This window comes from Larus michahellis, chromosome 2 (genome assembly GCF_964199755.1).
Source record: "Larus michahellis chromosome 2, bLarMic1.1, whole genome shotgun sequence".
Taxonomy (NCBI): domain Eukaryota; kingdom Metazoa; phylum Chordata; class Aves; order Charadriiformes; family Laridae; genus Larus; species Larus michahellis.
The window spans coordinates 143,844,224-143,856,423 of NC_133897.1; the positions used below are offsets into that span (position 1 = coordinate 143,844,224).

Genomic DNA, 12,200 nt, shown 5'->3' on the forward strand with positions numbered 1-12,200 from the left:
CGGGGCGGTGCGGTTCCGTGGGGCGCTCCGCTCCGCGCCGATCAGCTCCACTCGGCGGGATGGGCCGGGGGCGGCGGGGCGGCGGCGGCGGGCGGCTCCCGGTCCTCCTCCTGCTGCTGCTCTGCGGGGCGGCGGGGCCGGGGCGCGGCGGCGCTCCCCGCCCGCTCCGCTTCTGCGGCCAGGTGCCGGAGAACAGCCCGGCGGGGACGCGGGTGCGGGGCTTGCGGGTGCCGCTGCGGCGGCTGCTGGGCCCCGGGGAGCCGCCGGGGGAGTGGGCGCTGGAGGGCGACGGCGCATCCCGCTTCTCCCTCCAGCGGCGGGCGGGCGGCGGGCGGGGGCTGCTGCTGCTCCGCACCGCCGAGCGCCTGGACCGGGAGGCGCAGCCCGAGTACGGGCTCCGGCTGCGGCGGCGGCGGCGGGGGCGGGCGGGACGGTCCCCCCGGGAAGCGCTGCTGCGGGTCCGCGTCCTGGACCGCAACGACCACCGGCCCCGCCTGCCGCCGGCGCGGCAGCTGGAGGTGGACGAGCTGGCCCCGCTAGGCACGGAGGTGGCCCGGCTCCGCGCCTCGGATGGCGACGAGGGTCCCAACGCGCGTCTCACCTACCGCCCCTGGCCGCCGGGCGCCGGCAGCCGCCTGCTGTTCGTGGTGCCCCGCAGCGGGCAGGTGCTGACCGTGGGCTCGCTGCTGGGGCTGCGCCGGCTCCGCCTCTGCGTGGCGGCTCACGACCACGGCCGCCCGCGGCCGCTGCGCAGCCCCCCGCGCTGCCTGCGCCTGGCCGTGCGCGGGGGGCGGCCGGCGGCCGGCGGCGGCGGGAGGCGGCGGCGAGCGCGATCGCTGCTGCTGCCGCCGCCTCCCGAGCGGCCGCCGGCACCGGGGTCCCGGCGCTACACGGCCCGGCTGCCCCCCGGGGCGCGGGTGGGCGACACCGTCTTCACCGTCCCGCCGAGCCGGGACCGGGCGGCGGGCGGCTGGTTCGAGCTGGCCTCTCCCGGCGCCGCCCCCGTGGCCGTCGACAGGGCGTCGGGGCGGCTGTACCTCCGGCGGGAGCTGCGAGCCGGCGGCCGGGCCGAGGTGCTGGTCAAGGTGCACCGCGGCGGCGGACGAGGTAGGGGGTGGGGACGGGACGGGACAGGCGGAGGGGATGGATGGGGGAGCGTCCCCCCGCGGCGCTGCCCCGGGTGGGGCGGGACGGGACGGGACGGGACGGGAGGGCCGCGAAATGGCCGTGCGGGGATGGAGGGTCGCCCGAGGGAAGGGGGACGCCGAACCGGCACGGCCGCGCCGGGCGCTTGTCACTCGGGGAGACGCGGCCGCGGGGATGCCGCCCTCCGTGGGGTGTGGGGAGCCCCGGGCGGCTGCGGGAGCTGCCCCCCAGGCTGGGTTTGGTGGCGTGGGGATGTGCTGGCTCTTCTCCAGTACCGAGAGAAGCTTCCACCTCTGAAGGAACACATGAAACGTGGACAATGGTGTGGTTTTTGGTTGATGGTGTGTTGGAAGGGGTTCCTGTCTCAGCGATTCACTTCTGTAGAACGGGAGGGGTCTGCTCATGGGGTAACAAGCAGTTAGAGGGGGGAGCACATCACAACAGACAGCCTGGGGAGTTGCCAGAGAGCCTCTTCTGTTCGCTGTGGTCCTCCCTGACCTGGGACGGGAGAGGTGACGTTGCCCTGCCAGAGCGCGCTTACAGACCTGCTGCTGCAGCCCACTGCGCTTGGAGATCCTTCTGTGACTGCTCGCTGAACCCCTCTGAAATGGCGCTGGAAATCAGGCACAGCAATGGCAGAGCAGCGTGCGAGAAGGGAGAGAAGCTGTTGCAAAATAGATGTCAATGAGTTTAGGACAAGCAAAAACCCCCAAATTATCTGAAACTGGCATCCTAGGAGTTGGTGTAGAGAACTAAATGGAGATATCATTATACCACTGTGTAAATCCTCTATACATCAACAACTTTTATACTGCATACGGTTCTCCTAATAACACACCAAAGAGAATGGCTAGACTTGTTGAACTTTTTAAACAATGTTAAGCTGGTTTGGATTTATGTTATGGTTGGACTCGATGATCTGAAAGGTCCCTTCCAACCTAGACAATTCCAAGCTTGAGGTGCATTATGGCTACAAGAGGTGTCGTTTCCATGTGTTACTTTCATCTTATTCTGAGTAAGTTTTGTACTGTGTTTGTAACTGTGGCTCAGGTCTCTGATAACGTTACTGGTTATCATTTCCTTGGGGAAGTGGATTTTGGGGGTTTGGGATTTGTTTGGGTTTTTTTCTTAGATGTTTACAGCTTCACTATAGAGGGAATATTTACAGTTTCCTGTAAATGGTTTTTACAGCCTAATGCTCAGGAATTGCGAAACATAGAGCTGGGAGGAAAACAAGTGTGTTGAGGGATGCTGGGGGCTGTGACCTTTACCATTGTGCACGGCATGCAGTCGGAGAATCCCAGAGCCGCCTGCCTGAGAAATGTATTCTTGCAGGAATGGGCTGTGTTGTGCAAGTGAGGAACATTTATCATAATAAAGAAGCTGCACAGTATTTCTAGGTACTAACTTTAGGCAAATCACCGGACGTTGAAAGTAGAACTTCCCATTCAAGCTAAAGATAGAGTTGGAAAGGTGGCGTATCGCTTGACTGTCTTGCTTGTTTATAATGAAAGCAAATAACCTTGTGAGCAGTGTTGTACAGACGATTAGTTGTGTTGTCCTCTCCAGTCTGGTGCTGCACAGCGTGTTTTTACCACTGTCCATGCACTGATAATGTATCGACAAGAGATGAGCCTCAGGGAGAAAGGAATTCGATGATCAAGTGGGACAAGGTCATTTAGACACTCCTTTAAGCTGCTTTGAAAATCAAAACTGTTCATAACCTTGTACAGTAATGAACTTGGGATCTTTTTCTAGCTGCTTATTTCACAGGAAGATGATGAAACGGTGGGAGGCTTTAAGCATCCATTTTTTTTCTCTGAAGAAAAGTGGTGAACTGTCTAAAGCCAAACAGAATTGCCTTTGATCTCCTCATTTCTCCCCACGCCTCTTGCATTAACAGTGGGTCACATAGTAATCAATGTTATGGAACATGTGCCAAACTTTTAATTCTCTCATTAATTGAAAAACAAAACTATTGGACCCTTATTAATTGCTGTCTCCCATGTAAAAGTCATGAATGGAAGTAGGTGCTGCTTCTCCAGTGAAGCCTGTGTCTTGGGGTTTTGTTTTGTTTTGTTTTGTTTTTTTGAAGAAAAGCAAAGCTTTTTGGGCACTTATAAAAAGAATAATAAAAAAGGAGGTCAGATAGTAACTTAGAGCACTGTTCGTTGCATGTGTAGTCCTAGGAAGACGAGGTATTCATGTGCACAGTTGAAATACTGAAATAAACTGAGCATAGAGTACAATAACCTTGTGAATCCTACCCATTGCTCAGTAGCAGTTAGCGGCTTCTTTAGGAATCTGGCAGGTTGCCTCCCTCTCTCAAAGCCTTGCTGTTCTGGGCTCTGCACAGGCATAGTTGTGGGATTGGGACCTGGAGTTCAGACAAGACTCTTATCCAAAGCTATGAGCTGCAAACCCACCATTTCCTCATCCAGATTTTATTCTGGGACTCTTAACACCCTGGAAATACCGGCACCATCAGAGCAGCGCTGAGCGTGGAAGGGCTGGGGGTGGTGGGGAAGGGTTGTAGCTCCCTTTCCCTTCCAAGGCTGCCTCTGTTCATGCACCCTGCGAGCACCTACATAGGTTCTCATCCTTGTTACCGACTTACGCAACTATTTCCTCTTCCTCCACCTGCAGCCGTCCTTTCTGATGCTGGCGATACGTACTGGTGCACGCTGTGTAGAAGCTTCACGTTTAGGACTTTGTCTATCCTGTCTCAAACAGTGAAGGAACACAATTTCTTACCCCTGTTCTTCGACCCTAGCAGACTTTCAGCTCTGTTTTGTTCTTTTTTAATCTCAAGAGCCTGCCTTGAAGGGCTTATAGAGTGCATGCTGCGTTGGCTTGGAATAGTGAGACCCACTGGGTGATTTCCACGCTCCTGCAGATACAGCCCACAATGCTATCAAACTGAAAACACCCGTGGTAAGCAGTCACTCCATAATCTACAAGGGTTCTTTTTCTTTAATGACAAGAGAGACTCAAAAGAAAAAAGCACAGCGAGACGAATCTCTCCCCCTCCCGTATGTCTGCAACGCTCGGAAAAGTAAGCTTGAGGCTAGCAACACTTTAAGTGTGGGATGCCTCAAGACATCAACGAGAGGTAAACACCAGCAGTTAGTTTACGACTGAAAGGAATAAAACAGTTGCAAGGCTGTTCGGTATTTTCATGTTTGGGGAGTGAGATGGATCGCTCGTCCCCTGTTCTCTTTAAGGTGGGATAACAACTATTTACTGCTGTAACTGAATTCCAAGGAGATGGATAGATCTTAAATCTGGCCACGGAGGCTGCAGCATAGTGCTGTTCCTTGGGTGTAGTGTCTTGTGGCAGAATATGATCAGTATCAAACCCTTATGACTCAACTGGAAGCAAAGCACATTTTAAAAAGGCATCTGTCAAATCTTGAAATTCCTGAAAATACAGCCTAGACCGCACAAGGAGAGATTACGTCGTTTGAGTCCCTTGCACTTTCTTAAGAAACTTCCACCAGGATGCCTACTGGGAAGGGAAAACCTTTCAATCCACATAATATAGCTTCTGTAAAAACTAGCAAGTAATCCATATACATTGCTGGCTATCATTTCAAATCAAGATATACCTTAGGGTTTGGGGTTTGGTTTTGTTTGTTTTTTTTTTATGGAGCCAGAAATGGCCCATTGCTTCCTGGCACCCCCTGGCATTTTTAGAACAAAATAAATCTGACTCCAGAAACAGAAATCTGACCTGGCAATCAGGTCTGGAGATCATACTATATGCTACGGGGATTTTTTTGTTGTTTTTTTCCCCCTCCTGGTATCGGACTGATTAAAACCATCTGTGGATACCATTGCTATGCCTTCAAATTCAGGTGCCGACAGAGAAAAAGGTTGCTTCACTTAAACCGTGAAACCATGTTAATGGCCAGGGATCATTAGACAAAACAGCAAGCTCCAGGATGAAGGTTATTGTGTTACCCTGTCTGTATGTATCTTTGGAAGAATCTTACTTTAAAAAAAAATTGATGTAAAAATATATTATGACCTGGAGGCAATAAATAAGTGGTAAGAATGTCTGATAAATCTGTAGCTGAGAAACCAACAAAAAGCTTAAAAACTGAAGAGTTTATGTTACAAGTATTCTTAGTAAGGTAGATAAGAAGCTATTTCAATGATGAGAAAGCCTTTATCATAACAAGTTAAAGAGAAAAGCAATAGGAGACCTTAAAATAGAATATTCTGCCCTTTCTTCTTATTGTTAACAGCTTAAATCCTTTTATACAGCCTTTGATTTAATATTTCTGAGTTTTCATTGCATTACAACAGCAGGAAGGCATTTAAAAATCTGTTTTAGACCCAGATCAAAGCTGCACCGTGCCAGAAATATCCCTGCGTGCTCTCGGCGTTGTCTCACGCTCCAAGAGCCCCGTGGGCTGCGCGGCAGGGTTTAATTGTCGTGTACCAGCAGGAGCGGGCCGGTCTGCGGTGCCTTTTCACACCGGCGTTACACACGGGAAGCCCAAAATTCCCGCACGCCACATTTGCGCAGGCAGTTTGTTCACATAAGCAGACGTGCATGTGGCGCTCTCGCTTGGGTATGCGACTCTGAAGTCGAATTGAACTTGCTGCCGTTCGCGCGTCTCCGCTGGGCTTTGAAAGCTGTCCTGGCTGGAGAGCGGTGCTGGCTCCTCAGCGAGCATCGGTGTTTCCTTGCTAGAGCAACCAGAGCCCGGCTAGGGCGAAACTCATCAGTACTGGAATTTCAGCCTGAGCGGTGAGGTTGGCATGCTGGTGGAAACTGTCCAGAATTTAAGAGAAAATTAAGCAGAAAGTTTAAGAAAAGCCTTCAAAAGTTTGAACTTAGGAAACGGGCTGATGGAAAGGACTTGGGGTTTGGAAAGAAGTTTGTGTGCTCAAAGCATGTTCACAGGAACAGCTCTTGTTATGTAAACCCTCAGCAAGCAACTTTTTATTTTAAAACCATTTGAACAAGCCTCAAGAGAAGACTTACTTATGTTAAAGGGCAATGCTGACACAAGAACCTGTAGCATTTCTGCAGAAGGACTGGGTCTGGAAGCGAGGTGATTCCTAACCACTGGAGCAACCAGATTCTGCCTCTCAGGAAGAGGGTCTTTTATGCCCCGCACAAACTACTTTAAACTTAATGAGTGCCACTTTAATGAGGCAGATTAGGTGCTGTGTTGTGTTGGACATCAGGAAGGCGGAGACAGCGATTAGGAGCTTCTCCAGTCGTAGGTGCCTTGAAGGATGTTGGGTTTCTTTAATGGTGACGACATGCAGTGCTTAGTTTTTCCAACATGCAGGTTGATCGGTAGGCATGTCATGATGAAGTTCAATGCTCTTTACGTTCGTGCTGCCCTTGCAAAAATGTTCATGAACCCTCCTAGAATTTGTGACTATACATTTTGAGCCTCATTTTTGTTGGCAGATAAGAGACTTTGCAGATCATTTCACTGTGTAAGTAGAGCCTTGTTTCTCTTACTGAGGTGTGCTGTACCGCACAAATGTCTGTTTTGTCTGTATCGCTTCACCTGCCTTGTGACATACTGATGGGAGCGTGGAAGATGGAAGTTGTGAGAGATGGAAACAAAACCAAAGAACACGCCTCTCCATCCTATTAACAGTAAAAGCTGAATGATCTGCAAATAGAAGCAACTTTTTCATGCCAAGATAGCAGCTGTGACTTACAGCACTTTCCTTCTTTAAAAAAAGAAGAAATAAAATCCCCCAAATGTCCGCTGTGGTGCTGACTCCTCAGCTATTCTTACTATGTTGGCATGGTCTGGCTGCTGAACAGACTTCTTCACCAACTGACATGCCTGCAAATAATTATGGGTTGTGTGGCATTTAATAGCTCCTTTTAATGGTGTTAGTAGGCTGTTAACATGGCAAGCTGTAGTAAAAAACTTGTTTTATGAAGAATCCTATCATCTGGAAGCTTTTGAGATCCTGTAATTAATTGTACTTCACGCCTTCTCTGCGGTCCTGTGAAGGGTTTCTAATCCTCGTGGTTGTGTGGTAATGGGCAACTGTTGGCAGATAGTGTAGATTTAAGGCTTGAGGCAAAGACGCTACTTCTGTAATCACGGGTCTGACAGTGCTTCAGAGCCTTCCTCTTGAGACAAAAAAACCCACTGAAACATTTTAGAAACTAGAGGATGACACCACAGTCAGGCTTTAAAGAGTAGGGCAGGATGATGTGGTAGCAGAAAAGATATGACAGATTTTGCAGTCCTGTTCCTGTATCTGCCTGAAGCTTTTCCTGTGGTGTACGGACATCTGCCTGTGGAGATGTCCTTGCTGACCAACAAATGATGTGGGTGTCTCAGATATTCCGTGTAGCTTGGAGATGGAGATACTCACCGTAGCTTTGCATTCACGCAGAAAGTGGAAAAATTATCTGAAGACTTGTCTTTGCTGCCCGTGTGTGCAGTAGCATCTGCAATTGCCTTTTAGCTCTGATGGTCTCACTGGCTAAGCCTACAGGTAGTACTGAGGTAAGTGAGACCTTGCCTCCTAAAATTGGAGGGGTGGTGCATGAATAGAAAATGTGTCCAAGTCCTTGTATATACTGACAAATATGTAATGAAAATAATGCAAAGCAATCTCTGCAGGCTGGTCTGACGAGCTTGCTGGCTGTAATTAACCAAGAAGGGAAAACCGAAACCCACTGACGTAGCTTTAGATGAGGTGGTCAGGACAGTCACGTTGCCCAGCTGTTCTGTGGCTGTGGGCTGCTCCTCCACAAGCTAATGTCATGGTTTGTGGGCTTCCAAGGGAATAGAGAGACCTATTTCTGTAACTGGGATAGTGAGGATATTACCCTGCCTTCAAGACATGGCCCTCACTACTTAGTCCGACAGAGTCTGGTTGGTGCGCTAGTGTGTTACAAGGGGATGTCATACCCCCAAGCATGGGATCCAAACCTTAGGAGTATTTGTGGGAAATCAAATCTGTTAATTAACAGAAATTTCACCCTCAGGCATCTCTCATTAGTGTTTGTGGTGGAGCTGACCCATCATTTTCATGACAGCATTTGGGATGCCCATCTTCTGGCCAGTTGCTCACTTTCATAGAGCTTGTAGGAACAAATTTTCCACCAGATTCAAAAGTCACTTGGGCAAGTGAGAGGGGGCGCAGTGGACAAATTGGGTAAATATCACTTCTTTACACTAAAAGCATTTCTAAAAGTCATAATGATCTCTGGTTAAAGATTACTTACTACTATAAGACATTTTGTTGGAAGTTTAAATGCCCTTAAATAGATTATTCCTACGTGTACTTTAGTTTTGGGGAAATTTCTGAAAGGCACAAAAGTACACATGGAAGAGTTTTCATGAGGCATGTCCATATGTATTTTAATTTTATTTCAAATTCCATATTTTTCAGTAGCGTTTGTAGGATACTACATAGTGGATGAGGACTGGATTGCAGGTGCTTTGAGGACAGGGATGTGTAAGAGTTTGTTTATGAGATACTTAACAGAGTGACCCAATCTTGCCTGATCCTCCGGTAGGACTGGAGTACATGTGACTGACCATAACTACAAAACAAAGACTGTAATATTCAAAATCAGCTTGAATTTTAAAATTCTTTGTCATTAGTCAAGGGTAGTGATTGGAAACTGAGGCACCAGTGTGTCTTGCAACCATAGGGCATCTGCTTATGAAAAGGACTGATGAACTGGCATTTGTGGTTTGTGAGGTGATTTATGTGAAGCTGTCTTAAAAATCCGAGTGAGAAAAGTGAAAAGTGCTTGAAAACAAAAAAAGGAAAAACCCCCCAAACCCCCAAGAAAAATACCAATCAAAACCAAAGAGACATTTCATCTAATATCATGCCAGTATGAGATGACAGTAAGGAAAATTGGTTGTCTATGGCTTTTGAGGGGCATAAAAGTTGCTTTTCAGTGCTTCAGCCATCACACCTGTGGTTTAAATAACCGAGCTGGATAGTTTCACCCCATTTCTATCCCTGTTGGCTTGCACAGGTGTCAGTGATGACTGGCATCCCACCTCGATGTCCTATTTCAGGCTGGGTACTTAGGAAACGTCTTTGCATACCATGCTGTCTCTTACATTCAAATGATTGCCAGAGGGGATATAAGTAAAACATAAACTACCATTTTTTATGCACATTTTTCACTTCTCAGCTTCCCAACATTAGTCCCGTCAAACCCGCATCAGTCAGTGCAGCTCTGATCCTCATCTTGGCAAAAGAAAATGACTTCTATCATTTTCCTCCTTCCGTTAAGGAGGAAAATAAATGATTAAAGGAACACGTAATTGGTAAAAGCTTCCAAGAATAGCCACTTCCAGTTTAAAATCCCTTTCCAGTTCCTTCTTTGCTTTCGTGCTCTTGTCCAAGGATGGTGCAGGTGAATCTGCTCTGATCTGCTGAAGTGTGTTTAACCCTCAAAGACAGAAAGTTTTCAGTTCTTCATTGCCTGGGTGGCCATGTGGTGAGTTCCTCCATCCTTGCACTTGCTATGTCCTAACCCTTTTACTTAGGTTCCTCTTGGCTGGTTGACATTCCTTTCATGCCATCCCTGACATCCCTTTCTTATATGTAAACAAGGGGTAGAGCTGAAGCCTTGGGGATATACTGGTATTTCAAGCAAAACCAGCCTCTTAATATTCTCTCCTAGATTGATCATACCAAGACTCTCTTCCAAATGCGTGGTGCAGAGGCCAGGTGTTTTATCCTCTTGATAGTCTTGTTTCACAGGCTGTAGAGCCTGGTTTACTGATTATTTCCTTCCTTTCAGTGGATGATTCATATTGACAAAATGGGTGAGCTCTAACATCAGTGGGTGATGTTTCGTCTTGATTTAATAGGATGCTGCGGTTTTGTCAGTGGAACAAAATAAAGCACTATTGATTTCAGAGGCTTGATCTTTTAATGCCTTTGCAGTTATGACAGTTGAAAAACCAATGCATTGCTGGGAAAAAAACCCTACTTTATCAGGACTGTCTTTGTTTCACCGACTCGCTTCAAGTCAATGCAATAATTTTCCATAGTATTTGATTGTCATGTGTCTGTAGTACCTTAAAATCCTTGAGTTTCTCTCACCTGGTGTCAGCGTTTAAAGAGGAGACAGCTACCAGAACAGAAATGTTTGTACTCCTGAGTAGCGAAGGCCCAAAGTGTTGCTTCTCAACAGCTGTTTCTGAATGATGGTGCAGAACAGTGCTGTTTGACTGGCCTCTGGTTAGTCTCTAGTGCCTGTTCAACACTGCTTTTTTTATAGAGTTTGGGACTTGCTGCAACTTAGACCTGACCTATATAACAATCTTTTTTTCATAGAATCATTTAGGTTGGAAAAGACCCTTAATATCATCAAGTCCAACTGTTAACCTAACACCGCCAAGTCCACCATGAAACCATGTCCCTCAGCACCACATCTGCATGGCTTTTATATACCTCCAGGGATGGTGACTCCAACCACTTCCCTGGGCAGCCTGTTCCAATGCTTGACAACCCTTTCAGTGAAGAAATTTTTCCTAATACCCAATCCAAACCTCCTGTGGCACAACTTTAGGCCGTTCCCTCTTGTCCTGTCACTTGTTGCTTGGGAGAGGAGACAGACCCTAACCTCATGACTTCCATTCACTCCCTGCCAGAATTAGAGCTCTGATGTCTGTATGCAGATAACCCGGGCTGCTTTGTGAGTACCCTTTCAGGTTACTTCAGTTTAAGTTTTGTTTACTTGCACAGAGAGAACAGCTCTGGTCCTTCAAGCCTTAAAAGCAGAAATAAATGCTGAGGGGCTGAAGGGGTGAGCCAGGTCTCAGCTGCAGAAAGATGTTCCACCTGATATCTGAAGTTTATTACCCCCTGCTGCTGCACTACAGCCCTCCAGGTTTGGCCTCATCCTGTGCTTTTCCTTTCATGTACTGTCTGTTTCTGGAGTGGCATTAGCTCCTTCCCTCACTCCTTACCTTTAAGTGAACAGCAAGGGAAAACACAAGGTCCAAAGAATGTTTATGCTAGAAATTCCCTCAGGCTGCCGGGGAACGAGTGGCATGTGAACATGTAAGCTTCAGAAATCAATGAGATGCAAAAGCTGAAGGGCAGGGGGATTAAAGTGTGATGGAAAGGATTTAACAGTCTTGCTGGTACCATGCCCCTGCCTAGAGGCAGGCTTTGCTATAACAAAGTGATTGCTGGCAGATATTTGTCTAGTCAGGTCTTAAAGATCTCATTGATGGATGATATCGTACCTCTCCAGCAGCTATCAAGTGCTCCATTATCCTTATGATTCAAAAATTGCTGGGGGATTCCCCTCCCTCCTGCCCCCCTCCCGTCCTGCACCCTCCTTCTCCAAGACCTAACGTATTTATTTTGGGAAGTTTTTTACTTTTTGTTTTGTGGGGCAGGGAACAGCTGACTGACTTCACACACTGATCCTTCGGCATCTTATAGCACTGTTAGCATCTCCCTTGCAGTCTCCTGAAAATCCTTTCGTGACAAGCCATGTTTTCTGGTGGTGTTCTTTGCTCTTCTCTGGACACTTTCCAGCTGGTCCACATCTTTCTTGAAATCCAGTCCCCAGAACTTTAGTTCACTGGAACAGATTACCCAGGGAGATTGTGGAGTTTCCCTCCTTGGAGATATTCAAAAGCCATCTGGACACGGTCCTGAGCAACCGGCTGTAGGTGGCCCTGCTTGAGCAGGGCAGTTGGACCAGATGACCTCCAGGGATCCCTGCCAACCTTAGCCATCCCGTGAGTCTGTGATCTGAGGCTTTGCTAGTGTCAGAATTTTACCAAGGTTCAGTAAGGGTTGAACATGAGCCAGCAGAGTGCCCAGGTGGCCAAGAAGGCCAACAGCTGCCTGGCTTGTATCAGAAATAGTGTGGCCAGGAGGACTAGGGAAGTGATCACCCTCCTCTACCCAGCACTGGTGTGAGGCCTCACCTCAAATACCATGTTCGGTTTTGGGCCTCTCTCAACAAGAAAGACATTGAAGTGCTGGAGCGTGTCCAGAGAAGAGCAACAGAGATGGTGAGGGGTCTGGAGCACAAGTCTTCTGAGGAGCGGCTGAGG

The 12,200-nt window shown here is 48.4% G+C and overlaps 1 protein-coding gene across 1 annotated transcript in view; it reads left to right on the plus strand.

The window, feature by feature from the left end:
- The first annotated feature begins 927 nt into the window (after positions 1-927).
- LOC141739697 (neural-cadherin-like) overlaps positions 928-12,200 on the plus strand; it is a 61,233-nt gene continuing 49,960 nt past the window's right edge. The window contains exon 1 of the mRNA XM_074577448.1: positions 928-1,107. The gene's annotated coding sequence lies outside the window, so the exon portion shown is untranslated. The remainder of the gene's footprint in view (positions 1,108-12,200) is intronic.